We start from the raw sequence: 14,467 nt of genomic DNA on the forward strand, positions 1-14,467 counted from the left end.
AGCAAATTCCTCTATCTGCTCCACTGAATTCCCAAATCTATTTGCATATGTGGGTGTCATTCGCTCTCTTGCCTCAATAATCACCATTTCTCCTCACCCCTTCACATTAAAGACATCTTGCTTCTGAACAGAGCAAGCACATGAATCACACTCACAGCAAGCTGTGAGTCTTTACAGCTTTGCTGCAAGGAGGACATTACATTACAGCCTGTTTGGGGCTTGCCTTATCACTTTTAGCCATGATCCCATCAACTCCCAGCATGAGTAGAGACTGGTTTCCTGAGAAATTAATGCCCCTCTCCAGAAGAGGCATTCTTCTCTCCAGTTTGGCACTGAAGCCACCCTGCAGATCAAAAATTGTGTCTTAATCACGTAACTTTAAATTTTTCTAAAGATATGCATGAAGATTTGCTTCATTATAATATTCATTGTCAGAGAAGAACATGCCACAGTATTATGCCCATTCCTACAGTTTCTGAGAAAAGCTGTCTTTCCTTCTTCACTGCACGTCCAAAAGTAATGCACAGCAGTAACCTACATGGATTCCATCACAGTGTGAACACAGGTTTGGGACTGGTCCACCAAGACTGCTGCAGCTGGTCGACTGCAAGTGCAGGTCATCCTGCAATCAGCACAGAAGGGTCCACAGTACAGCCACTGAATACAAAAAACACTCCCCTCACCCCTACTCATGCGCAAACACAAAACCCACAAAACTATGACATGCCTCAGAAAGACAGCAAGTGATATCAAGGACAAGGAAACACCCCAGACCTCCAGAATAACTGCAAATCTATTGGGAAAAAAGCCCACATGATCATTGTGATTTGGCAAAGTGCTCCATGTGACAATTGATATTTTTTTAAAGAAAATGTAATGAAGATTGTAATCCAATGGAAGAAGAGACGTACTAATACATGTATAGACCAGAGAGAGAAATTTGCACCAATTACTTGCAGGTAAATTTCTAGTCTAGTACACAAATCCATACAGGTGATACAATATAACACCTATAGATAATTTATGATCCTTTCTCATTCTCTATTACAATCCTTTTGGTGTTCATAAAACTCTAAATCATTTCTGAAATCCAAGGAAAAACTGCTCTGCATTTTCATCTTCAAAATTGGTAAAGATTATTAAAAAATGCATACACTTACAATGAAGACAACAAAAGCCTGGGTTTCTCAACCAGTATAAATATTTACAATGTAAGACAGTGATGAAACAGAACAATCTCACCATTGTTCAGTGAGGACACTGCTCACATTCTATATTGTACAGTGATAACAACAATGCATTTTTAGGAAAATTCTGTGCTACATCACTTATTTTCCATTACATCAGAGACAAACAGTTGTAAAAGCCATTTACAAACACAGGTACCTAATCAACATTCTTCATTATTGTTTAACTGCTACCAGGCAAAACACTCCTCTTAAGGCAGAGTAAAAAGAATATACTATTGATTATATGATTCTGTGTTTTGAAGAAATGTGAAATCACTCCTTTTGTCTTTGGGTGAGTAAGAAACTTCCAAAGCCATGCACATAAGAACGTATTTCTTTAGAATGATTTATGAGTTAAGTGTCAGGTAACTCTTTATTTATAGGTTTAAGTTACAACATGTTTTTGCTGTGGAAGCTTTAATAAAAATCTAGATTTCTGGATCACTATGACAAGCCTTTAAACTCTGAAGAAACACCTATAAACAACATTCTTTAGGACTTGTCCAAAGCAACTGAAGAGCCTAAAACCAGAGTCTGCAGAAGTTCAAATGCAGAGTAAAAAGAGCAATGTACTAAACGTCTTGTACCTAATTCTTCTGCTAACTTGCATGACACAGATGAGTTTGATTTCAACCATAAATTCTCACATTTTGAGGTAACCTGACTTCTGATAGCAAACTCACTACCGGAAGTCATTTGCAATCCCCCAAATTAAAAAATTCTAAATACATGTTAAATACAGGGAAATACCATGAGTTATTACAGACTTCAGTGAGAACTTTTTAATGGGGAAAATACTCAGGCACAGTATGCTTCCTTAAGGCTTCATATTTCTATCTTTATCCATTCTGATACCTTCTCTGTACTTTTGCTGTGTTCAAGAATCCCCTGTGGAAAAGGCAATGTGGGAAGGACCAATACTGTGACCTGCATGAGAACTCGTCCTCCAGGCAGAACAACGTGCTGGGTGAGTAGAGTGCACGGCCTCACTGACATTGCTGCTCATCTTTATTTCCAGTATCACCAACACAGAGGTGTGCTCACTGGCTGTGGTTCAAGAAGGCAAATAATTTGAGTTCTTTGGTTTAGCCACTTCTGTGCAATGGAAAGATAACAGTACTTCCAGGCTGTTCCAGCCACACAGATAGCTTTTGTGGGGTGGTATTGTTCCTTACCATGGCAATGTACAGTACCTGGCACAACCAAGAGCACAGACTGAAGTGCTACAGTAAGACAAGCAATAACAGCACTACACATCTGAGTCACTCTCCCAGTTTCATACCTGCATTGTCACCAAAAATTGCCAAATCTTGATTTGAGAAAGTTGCTCGGCAAACAAACATGGTATTTCTCATAGACTTCAACATGAAAACTATGCCTATAGTTTAAGAACCTCTGTGTCATGACATTATCATTAAAAAGTAAAGCTGTATAAAGCCCACAGACAGAGTCTGGGTCTGTGAACAGAACTAAATCCCTTCCAGTGCCAGAACAAAATAACCTCTTCCAGCTGCAACCTTATCATGGGATTTGCTGGGTGGTTAAAAAGGCTGCACGTGTCTATCGTATTTTAAGCGTCCCTGGTGTAGTCTAAAGGCCAGGCAACTGATTCCACATGGCTGACAAACAGTCACACCCCAGGTCCCTGTGCCAGAGCTGACACTGACACGCGCTGGCAGCAGCGCAGCACCCGCACAGTTTCCCTTCATGAGGGTGTTATTTCACACGAGCGTGCTGGCACGTGTGTGCTGGTTCTGACCATCCTTCTCCCACAACAGTGCTCTGTGCCACCCGAAAAGAAGGGACTGGCATTACTGAAACCCACAGACAAGGCATTTCTTACCACAGTCTAAAAAGGGCCATTCATCCCCACTGTACCTAAAATAGCCACTGGATGCAATCATGAGATGAATACGTGACTGTGGATTCTTTTAAATCACTGCCTTCTTACACAGACAAGGAAACAGTGTCCAGCAGTTGCATCTTCACCCATTGTCCTTGTTCTCAATTCAGCAATCAAGTACTGACCCTTTCTGTCCCACCCAGTATTAGTCCCTTCATTTCTAAAAGTATTTAGAAGTTTAGGGATTTTATGAGAAATTTGGAGAAACAGCACAGAACTCCACCAATCCATTCCTATGCACTTGCACTCTCACTCTGTATAGAATCCTATTAAAGCAAACCCATCCCAGCTTTCTATCACCAGAATTACAGCAGTAAAGTCCAGCTATCATCCACTAGCTGCTCACTGCCAGCCAAACACAGCCAGCTGCAGAAAGCTACTGAGATAGAGTGAAATACCCAGGTATAGAAAAATGGTGCTTATTAATGAGAAACACTTAGAACTGCACAGGTCTGTTTCTTACTGCTGGAGAAGAGGCTGAACTGCAGTGCCCTTCTGACCTACTCTTAAATGATTACCAGTTTTCGCTTCAGCATGTGTTTCAAAGCAATTTCCAAGTGTCTAGTAAGGGTGAGGGGAAGCCCAAGCCATCAGATAGCAAAATTCTGTGGGACAAAAGGTGGTTTTGAAGGAACCTGGTGACAGCTGAAGCAATACAATGGAATGGATACTGGGATGCCATTGCATATCTACAAGGCAGTAAAAGAAGCTGCTATATGAAGTTCTCCAAACAGGGAAATAAAATTCAGGAGCATGGCCACATCACTCATGCCAGTTGACATGTCACATTCTTCAACCCAATCTCACATTTAGAAGTGGCTTTTCTGTCATTTCCCCAGGCAGATGGTATTTGCTTTAAATTAGTTTAAACAGGAGCCAGTGAGATGAGCCAAGTGTGCTAAACAAGACCGATGCAACTCTGGTGCACATGAGCACTACAAAACCTGAAACATTCAAGATGACAAAAGCTGGAAGAAACAGTAATTTTTATTAGGTATCTGTTGAAATTGAAAGCTAGAAGAAAAAAAAGTTATTTATCAAGCTAAAATATCATTAGTCCTTGTGGAAAATCTACTGCTGGAGAAAGAGGCAAGCATTGAACCTGTTGAATTTTTACATCAACAGCACCCTTCGCTGCAGAGAGGAAAACCCACACAACTCCACCCTACTCTCCTCCATGTTTTCCAGTACCCATACCAGCTGACTATCTGGTTTCCTTCTCTAAGTAGCTACAATTACAATAATATACACAGACATTTGCTCTCCCAAAGAGCAGACAAAAAATAACTACAGACAAATAATATGAACATCTATCGAATCAGGCTAATGGAGAGATAACGACATATTTCTCTATTAATCATTTTAAATGGCAAATGCAAGTTTGTTTTTTCTTTCTCAGTTGAAAAAAAGAAAACTACCTCCTATTCCCAATGCAACAGATGTTAGAAAGTCAAGACAAAAATCTCCTGCTTCCTGCTCACTTCAGACAGTTGGCTTGTTCAGTTCTAGATAGTACCATCTTTAGCACAGGCTCCCACACATGAGCTTTACAGCACATCAAGATGTTCTCAAGGTATATAAAGACTAAAGATGTCGTCTGCTATTTCTGAGGTACAGGAACCCACAAGTGACCAAAACACTGCTGCTTTCCTCTTATAGGACCCAATCATTCCCTTCAGTCTCTGGGCCCTACAGGAAGCAGCGCTGTGCCCAGGAACAGGCATGGTCCCCTCTGCGTCACAAGTGACCTTGTGCCTGGCAAGTTTCACATCTCAGCAAGGCCAGCTGATCTCTCACTGCCTCATTACAGTCAACAGAAGTAATCGAACTTAAGAAATGAAATCAACAAGTGGTTAAAAAGTATTCAGACCCCAATCTCAGGAAATGCAAAATACCTCAGCTGAAAAGGCTCCCTCTTCCTTCTATGCTGCTTCTGCAGCAAAGCCACACAGCTGTCTTAAAAATGCTCAATCTAACATCTTCAAGCAGGAAACAATAATGTAATGCACATATAATGTTCTTTCTGTGCTCATGGATTGGGTTTTTTGGGGTAGAGGGTTTTTTTAAAGGAAAAATAAAATCTCTAGGAAGCAGATGCCCACCAAGGAGGGCATCTTCTCTGCCTAAAAAAGAAGACATTGATGGAAAAACTGCACCCTACAGCATTTAGCTGGGGCAAAAGTTCCGCATAAATGCAGAGCAAAGTTACTACCATCAGTGTCAGAACACCTGGTCTGCCCATAAAATTACCTCCCCAAACACTGATTCTTTCCAGACTGGCAAAACCACTTCAGTCTTCGATCTTGTCCTACATGCAGGTTATGAATTAGAAGACTTCTCTAATTACAGATCATCAGTGGAATTAGAAGGTAGATTATTTTTAGCAATTGTCTGATTGAGCTGCACTGAGTTGCAGATTAGTTACTGCTTTGTCTAAGACCATATTTTACACACGAATTTCCAATACAACATTTAGTATCTCTTCAAAAGCCATCATGTCAGCAAAGATGAAGCAGCTATCATACACCCAAGAAAGTACTTAACATCTTCAAGTTTCTCACTCAAAGCCTAGAAAGAATGGCAAGGGGAGAAGAAGAAATCTGGAAAGACAGAGCCATCTTCACACACCAGCGGTGAAGGCATTTGCAAGCTGGAGTAACCCATCCCTCTGCTAGCTGTCATGCTGGAATGGCATCTTTTCTAGAAGGGGTCATAGAAGGCCCAGAGACAGTGTAACATGCTGCTTTATTGCTCACCAAGTTAAAGCATGACTTAGCCTGCTAGTGATTTTCTTCTTTTTTTTGGCACTTTACAATAAAGGAAGAAAGAGAGGCCCCCAGAAGAAAGGCTTGGCTCAGAAACTTGCCAACTGTCCTTGACTCAGAGGGGTCGCTGAACACAGGGAATAAACAGCATCTCAGAAAAGCAGGCCTGTGCTGCAGTATGTCCACGTAACTGACCTTGCTGGGATGCACCGTGTACAGTCAAGTTGCTTTCCACTCCCATCCTCTGCTGACAAGAATTACTTTCAGACTTGAAACCCAACAGTTTCATCATCTTATTAAATTCCCAATTCCTGGCTCAGATGTCTCTCATATGCATTAGTTAGATTACATCAACCACAAAGACTGCCCATGAGCCACACAGGATATAGCTCAAAGGCAATCACTCCGAGATTGGATCATCAGCTCTCTGAGTTTCTCTTCCCTCATTCATAGAAGCAGCAATGCAAACTGTGTGACAAGGGATAAGTGTATGCTTTGTAGTGTCATGTGGAAAGGGAGATAACACCACAGCATCAGGATGCAACTGGAAAACATACCTTCCTTGAGCAGAGCATCTACCCTGAAGCAGAACCATCCCTGCAGCCTCCACGCACAACTCCTGCATGAGGCATAGACAGTAAAAACAGGCTAAGCCAAACCCATGCAGGTCTTACAGAGCAGAGAGCCTTAATACAGCAGCTAATGAGGACTTGAAAGGCAGCTGACAAACAGCCAACCAGCACAATGCCTGCAGGGCATCACAGCCCTACCAAGTCTCTGCAAAACACCTAGAGTTCTGCACAGTGAGAATATGCCAACTAAAAAACTTCCCAGTAAGCAAAGATGGATGAGACAGACTGAACACGTGTCCAAGCTGACAAGTAGAGCTCAAGTAGACAGAGAAAGCAAACAATCATAACAAATATCTAACAAGACACAATGAAAGATCACAGCCAAGAATAAAATGCATGAGGGATCTAATTCCCCCTCTATATAAGGAACTGATCCTGAGTTCTTTGCTCTCAGGCTGCTGGACCACATGATGCTATGCTTGCCAGGGTATCACTAACAAAGGAAAGTGAGTGAGAAATTGTATCTTGAATCACACATGTTCAGCTGCAACTGAGCTGGGATCCTTGCCTTGTGGTTGGAAAAGCTGATACCAACACCACCAGTAAATAAAAGCCTAGGTCTGGGGCAGATACAAGTGCTTCGGGGTCCCCAAAACACCAAACACTCACCATGGGAGATCCTGGGGAGAAAAACACCACCAAAAGACTGCAAAGCATATGTCAGACTTACCCTACTGCATTTGGTATGTAGATATATAGAGGAGATGCTTCCACACTTCACTGGCAGCATCTCAAATGCAGCCCTACTGAGCAGGGGTAAAATGCAAGGAGCACTTAGGTAGACCTAGTACAAGGCACAGGGCTCTGGCAGAGCCATCTCCTGCTGCTTTGAAGCTGCACTTCTAATATATCACTTGCATACTGCCTCACTAGAAGCAAAGCCACATATTTCATTTAAGAAAGTAATCAGATGGATTAGGAAAGGTCAGAGAATAATAATTTTGAACTTCTTGCCACTTGGAAATTACACTAGCGTTCCAAGTTCTCCATTATTTGCCTGGAAAACATCACAGGGCACTTTTTCTATACTTCCAGAATGGCACATAAAAAGATATTCATCTCTAAAAGGTCTCAGGAACTGCAGAGCTCTGCAGGTGTACTAGAGCAGGACTCTTTTTCATACCCTGCCAAAGCATGCAGCAGCTCACACAGAACAATACAGAGACCTTTCAAGCCTTGCAAATTTGGGATGATTGGTGAGAATTTCTGCAACATCAGAAATACTCAACTTAAGCGGTCTCAGTATGAGTTATCCTCCCCTGTCAGGTCTGACCCTAAGATGAAGGGTGCAAAATAGCTGAACATCAATGTCAAAATAATCACAGAAACAACATACATGCCTCACACAAAGGAACTGCTAAGAGGCAATATACAGTTTTCATGCCCCAAAGCAAGATCTTTCAAAGCTTCAATAGGAAAACACTGCATAAGAACACCAATGTGTTTAGAAGGCTGCAATCTGATCTTGCTTTTATTGGCTTCTGCTTTATTATGCCAAGAGCAAAGTTAAAACTCCCTTCAATATTTTAATTAAACATGCTACTATTTTTTGCTAATTCCCAAGATCAAGCCAACCTGACAAGAATCATGTAATTTTGCAAGGGTATCTCTCCTCCCTCCACCCCCTTATGTTACCATTCATTAATTTTGTGAAGAGTCTGCTGCATCATGCCAGATCTAATTTGGTAACAATACTTTAAATTTCTCCCAAGCCTTCAGAAGGCCTCACAGTGGAAGAAGGCCATTCCACAGCAGAAGGATTAGCACAGTCTGAGATCCTGCATTTGGTATCCTGTGGTTGTAGGTTTCATAGGGGCCACTCATCCACGTGGCCCAGCTTATGTTTAAAAAATGCCATCTCCATGGGCTTTGGCACAGGGTGAGGCTGCAGTTCTCAGCTGTGACACTGCAATTTATATTCCATTCTTTCTGCAACATCTAAAGTTCCAGCAATTATGTGGCATTTAGCTAACAGGTTCAGAAGGTACTGGCAGTGTGATTGCATAAGCCCACTTTCCCTTAGAGAACAGGTTAAAAAAATTAAACAAAAATGAAAAGAATCTTACAAATATCATGATACAGATGAAAGCTGAGTTACAGGAAACTAAGGTGTGCATAGGTGAAGTAACTGAAACTGGAAAACAGGCCAGAAGCAGGAAAAAAGACTCAGATTTCCTGTCTCTCACAAAAAAAAAAAATCTTTTTAGCTGCAACAGAACTTCCTCTTCTTTTTAAAGCTAAGCAGATTTTTTTCTTCTCATTAAAACAAGACAACACTTAGTTCAGTATGCATTTATCATGGTTGGTGTAAAAAATCCTTCCCTCTAGAGATCACTTGCAATGTCAAAGAGCAGCAAATCTTCAGCCCATCTGCTTTTATGGATTATATGCATGCACATACATACACATACAGACACATTTTATAGAAGCAGTTTCATTGTAAATCAATGGTCACAGATTACACTAGAGAAAAAACACTGACAACAACTGTCCTTCCTAGTCCTGGCACCTTCAGCTCAGATTTGGCAGGCAAGCTCAAGACGATTATTCTAAAAGCTCTAACAATAATCACAGTTAAAAGGACATTTTGGATGCAGAACTGCAAGGGGAACTCCCATCATTTACTAGAAGAGAACGAAAAATCAAAGCTTACTGGCAATTTCAGAAAGAGCCAGACTGCTCCCATGTGTGTTTTCTTCTCTGTCATCACCTATGGTACACCTGATGCTCTTCACATTCCTCTGGTATGCCTGACTTCACCACGCTTATGCATGATGAACCAAAAAGCCACTGCCAACTTTCATTTTCTGTCTACCATAGTAGAGCTCATCATGCTGTTAAATGCAAGTCCCTTAAGAGTGGATTGCTGAAGGAGGCCATGGAAAATATGCAAGAAGGAGACAAAACTGCATTCAGATAGGGCAAGCAGAGTCATTTGCAAGAATTTCCTGCTATAATGTGGCCCATGTTATGAAACCATGGCAGAACCCTGTATTGCATCACTTCCTGTTCTCTAATCCATCAGTCTTCCCATAAATATTTATATGCACATAGAAAAAAATACATACACAGAAATATGCCGCGTTTTTCCATTAGCCTTTCTCTTCTGACTGATGCATTCGTAGTTACAAGAGATTATAACACAGATTGGCATAGTAGTGAATCACCCTCAATAGCATACTGTGCTTTTACAACTAGAAGTAGAGGGATCAGAGAGATTAATCCTCTGTCCTGGATGAGACAAGGAGCCAGTGACAGGGAAAGCAAATATAAATAGGCAGAGAAGGCTTTGTCTTCCTACAGCTCTCATTGGTTTTAAAGGAGTCTCTTCAACAAAGAAATGCTTTATGAGACCTTTATGGATGACATTAAACAAAGACATCCCTTTTGTAAATCCTGCAGTAATTTGGAGACAAGGGGTTCCCACCAATAATCCCGTGACATGACCGTCCCTCTCCCAGGAAAGTAAAGGCCAGGTCCATTGCCAAAAGAAGTGCTTACAGTAGATCTGACTGAAAACTTCCTCAGTATTTAAATGGTGCTATAGGGGAGGTTGTTCAGAGTCAATTTGTTGCTTCCTTCAGTAAATGGTACTCAAGTGGTTCTCTAGAGGCAAAATTCACCCAAATCCCATGTCTAGAAGCCAGTTTCTAGTTTCAGTCCTAGGAGTCATGGCAATGTATGGACCCCCACACATTGGTGTGGTGTGCCCATAGAAATTCTTGTGTAATGAGAAAGCAGAACTTCAAACTCAGCTCCAGCAACAAGAACAGAAGCACAACTGCCTTCCTCAAGCTGCACAATGGCACAGAGTTATTAGCAGTAAGTCAGTCTGAGTGACAAATTATTTTGGTCATTAGAATCAGCAGATCAGACCCAGGGGAAGCCTAGCTACTTATGCAGAAGCATTGGGGTTTTTTCCCCTACAGATGCTCTTCCCTGCAGGCCCAGTACACACACTAAAGAGAAACCAAAAAGCTTTTTAAACATAAAGCGCATTTGAGAGGAAGAGAGGCCCAAAGGATTAGTATACTTTTTGAAAAATGAGCAACTTTATGTGTAAACTTGAAGTCTATTTTTTTTTCTTCTTTTTTGGTTTGTCACCTTCTATCTTTCTTTCCTTCCCCTACTAACCAATTGACCCTTTGATTCAACAAGAGAAGTTTCTCATCCTGTGTCGAGGACATGACGGAAGTCAAGCTACCAGCTCAGGAAAGAACAGCCGACAACATTTTTATTCTTTGTAATGAACCTCTTATCTAAATGGTGCCTAAACACATGATCTTACTGAAGCCACAACCAAAGTGGGAGACAAACTCCATCTTAGATGAGTAAGCAGTGACCTGTTAAATGATGTTCTTAAGTTAAATGCCTATTTTCCCAAGGAAAAACTCTGGTGCTGTTGTTCATCTGCAGCCTCACCTGCAAAATGGACTGGTGACATGTGTTCTGTCCTGATGCCCTTTGAAGGGCAGATATCAAGGCATACCCAGGTGATACACAGAATTTACCTACCCTCAAAATAGACAATATTTATATTTCAAATGAATTTTGGCTACATATTTCACAAGGTTTACAGCTGGGATCCTTAAATGAGTCTCCAGGGATAAAGTGCTCATCTGCTGCCATTATCTCATATAACTATGGAAAATTTCAGCCACACTTTCTAGAACCTTTCACTATTTTCCACCCATTACATATATACATATTACACATATGTAATACATGTGTATTTTATCTAAAATTTCCAACACTGTTTTCGGTTGAGTCCAATCAACCATGACATTCTGCCAGGTCAAATACAGTATTTGCTACTAAGCCCCCTCCCCACCCCCCCCACCCCCCGCCACTTGCCTGCAGGTACCAAATGTTGAGCTCCAGAGTGGTGCTCATTTTAAAAGACAGAGAAGTTTAACAGTCATTTACAAACACCTTTGATCTAGATCAGTCCAAACATGATAACCAGCAGGACGTATAATAAAAGCCAGCCTTACTTCTCAGTCCCTGGGGAAAAGAAATTGCAAGCACTAGAAACTGCTGATGGTTGAGATCTTTTGCATTGGTGAACTGTCTGGCTGTCTGGTGATGAGTCATATTTAAGATTAACAAAGCTCTTAAAGCATACCTTTAATTGCAAAAAGACCTGGCTTCCAAGGGATCTTGTCCATTTACTGGCCCCAGAATCAATAAACAACCACTATATAATCCATGATTTGGTTTTTTAATGCTTCACATGAATGTGGATACCTTGATAAATCCCACAAAAACATTGTGGGAAGGAGTGAAAAATAATCTGGTTTAGAAATTAAGAGCTCTTTTGGGATGTTTTCAGTAAAATCCAAACAGAACTAGTAAAACTAACCCTATCTCAGCGAAGAGCATTTCAACAATCTGGTGCTGTGAAAATTCACAGTGAACAAAGCCCACCCAGCAAGTGTAGTGCCAGCTCTGCTATGCTACATCAAGCTGCCACCAGATCTTTGCAGTCATTCCACTAGTCAGCAAAACAGAAGTCCCAGCAAACCCTGCACGAGTTCTGTATCACTATGGAAATTAATACAGTGAATTAGATGTGCGATTTGCATGGTTCACACAGTTCCTGCAGCAGCCAGCACTAGATGCTCCCAAGAAAGAACTGGCACAAGCAGTAAACGGATAGCTCGTCCCCCAGGAAGATTTCCCCTCTAATTCCTTATGTCCTGGAAGGGAAGATTTTCCCAGACTTCAAGTTTTTCATACCTTATAGCCTTCTACAGCTTTGCTATTCACTATTTGTCTGCCACACACAGACAGAGTCCAAGGTTGTTCAGGGTTCCTGGAAATTCCTTCTTTCAATGCCTGTTAATTTTTTGTGGTCCATCTACTGGCTCTTAAAGAATGCTAGTTAAACACTTCTACAGGATCAAGAGTTCCTTATATTTTGGGGGGAGGATGGAAGGGCAGAACAAGAGCAAAACAAAAAAAAACAATTAGGAAAAAAAAAGACAAGACCTCATTCCTGTTTCATTTTCTCCTGGCAGGCAGCCATGTACACCCTGTAATTCACACTTTCTGAAGCTAGCTATCAGTCAGGCCCACTAGGGCTAACTGAGGTATACAGCAGAAAAGATCCATAGCAGGAGACTGCTTTTTCTTACACAGCAGGATCAATTCAGGGCTTGTAACAACCACCTTCAACTCCTTCCTTGAGCAGCATTATGGCTGGAAGTTGTCACATTCCTGCAGTGCCCTGCCTTCCCCACTAATATCAGTGTTTGGAAGAGCAGTAGGGAAATCAGTCTGTCAGACACTTTGGTACATTGCCTTAAGTACCTGAGACAGCCTCAGTGGCTGGGAAATCCTTTCACCCTTGAACATGTGAGAATTGCTTGTCCAAAATGTTGGATTTAAAATAACAGAAATTTAAATTAAAAAAAAAAAAAAAACCAAAAAACCAAAACAAATTCATCCTGGAAATACAGAAAATTCATCCAGAGTGCTGAATTAATGTATCCTCAGAACAACTAAGATTGCGCAAAAGCAGCCTGGGAACAGGTGTATTTTCTAGTACTAGACTTCACCTGAACATTTCCAACAATTCTAGCCCCATATCCATGCACTGAGGCACGAAAAGCATGCAGCTTTTCTTCCAATGTGACACCCCAAAACAGAAAATCGCTTCTTTTTAACTAGTTTATCTCTATAAGCAGAACTTCTGGCTAGGGCTAGCTGAAAGCCAAGTAAAAAAATAGAATCAAAAGAACAACAGAAAACCCAACACCATAACAACGAACATTCAGTGAATTGTTAATTTCTTAAGTTTACATGAGACCTAAGTCACACCAAGTTCCCAGCAAAAGGGCAGTTGTTTGGACTTCCACAGTCCTACCATTTTCAGCAACCACAGCAGAATCAAGTCTCACTTTCTCTGAGCAGCTACAAGGTTGTTCTGAGGAGAGCCTGGCACCAAACCATTTGGGCTACAGCTGAGGAGCTGCTAACACCCCCAGCAGGTATTACTCCAGGTCCTAGGGCATACCGTTGAGCCAGGAACATTGATGTTTCCAGCAATCCTGGTCCTCAGGCAGGCTTAGCAGAACTCTGCAGCAGTAGAAATTGATCAATATTGACAGATTTTAAATAAAACATCTTAGGTCTAATAAACTAAGTGTTTTTCAAAGAAATCTTTTCTCTGAAAATGTTTGACTAGGACTATTGCTAGATCAATCTCAGCCTCATCTGACACTACTCCAAACCAATTTTAGAAGCACAAATTCATAAAGACTGCTGCTGCTTCAGCTGAAGCGTTACTGTCAGACCGGCTCCCTCCCACCCCCATCTTCCTTCCAGTATCTCTTTCCACCTCCACTCTAGCTCTAGCTTAATTGTCCCTTCTATGTTTATACTGCTGCGTTATTTCACAGATTTGCAATGCTTGGAAATAGACCAGCCCTTTGCCAACTGCAGAGCTGAGCCGCTCTTGCACCTCAGTTTGAGACCAACTGATCTGGCATTGGCACGTTGTAATTCTCGCTTTGCTTGCACTTTTAGCGTACTAAAATGAGGCGAAGTTAAAGTGTTACAGTTTGGAACAACTCGAGCATTACTCTGCCTGCCAACTAGCTCCCAGAAGCATGAAGGAATTCTGACTATTCCTTAGTCTGCCGTGAAACTCCACGATTCCTTTTGAACACGTTGTTACCAGCACACCTTCTGCACTGTTTTCTCTCTGGCGTATCTCTGTTCCACGCTGATCACGGAACGCGAAATCGCGTCCTCCTCCTAACGGGACGCCTGGTGCAAACACGGTCCCTTTCCCACAGCTGATCCGCTCTCGGCTTCCCCGCAGCAACGCTAATGCTCCCAGCGCCAGCAGCAGCAGCTGAGGCTGTGCAGACAAAGACGGCGGAGGTGGGAAAGCCTCTTACCAGGGAATTAGGTGCCGCTTCCCCAGCTTCG

At 41.7% G+C, this 14,467-nt stretch overlaps 1 protein-coding gene across 8 annotated transcripts in view; it reads right to left on the minus strand.

The window, feature by feature from the left end:
* The window catches only part of MARCHF8 (membrane associated ring-CH-type finger 8), an 88,752-nt gene that overhangs the window by 73,639 nt on the left and 646 nt on the right, over window positions 1-14,467 (minus strand). The window lies entirely within an intron of this gene.

Source organism: Anomalospiza imberbis, chromosome 8, assembly GCF_031753505.1.
Source record: "Anomalospiza imberbis isolate Cuckoo-Finch-1a 21T00152 chromosome 8, ASM3175350v1, whole genome shotgun sequence".
In the NCBI taxonomy this organism is placed as follows: domain Eukaryota; kingdom Metazoa; phylum Chordata; class Aves; order Passeriformes; family Viduidae; genus Anomalospiza; species Anomalospiza imberbis.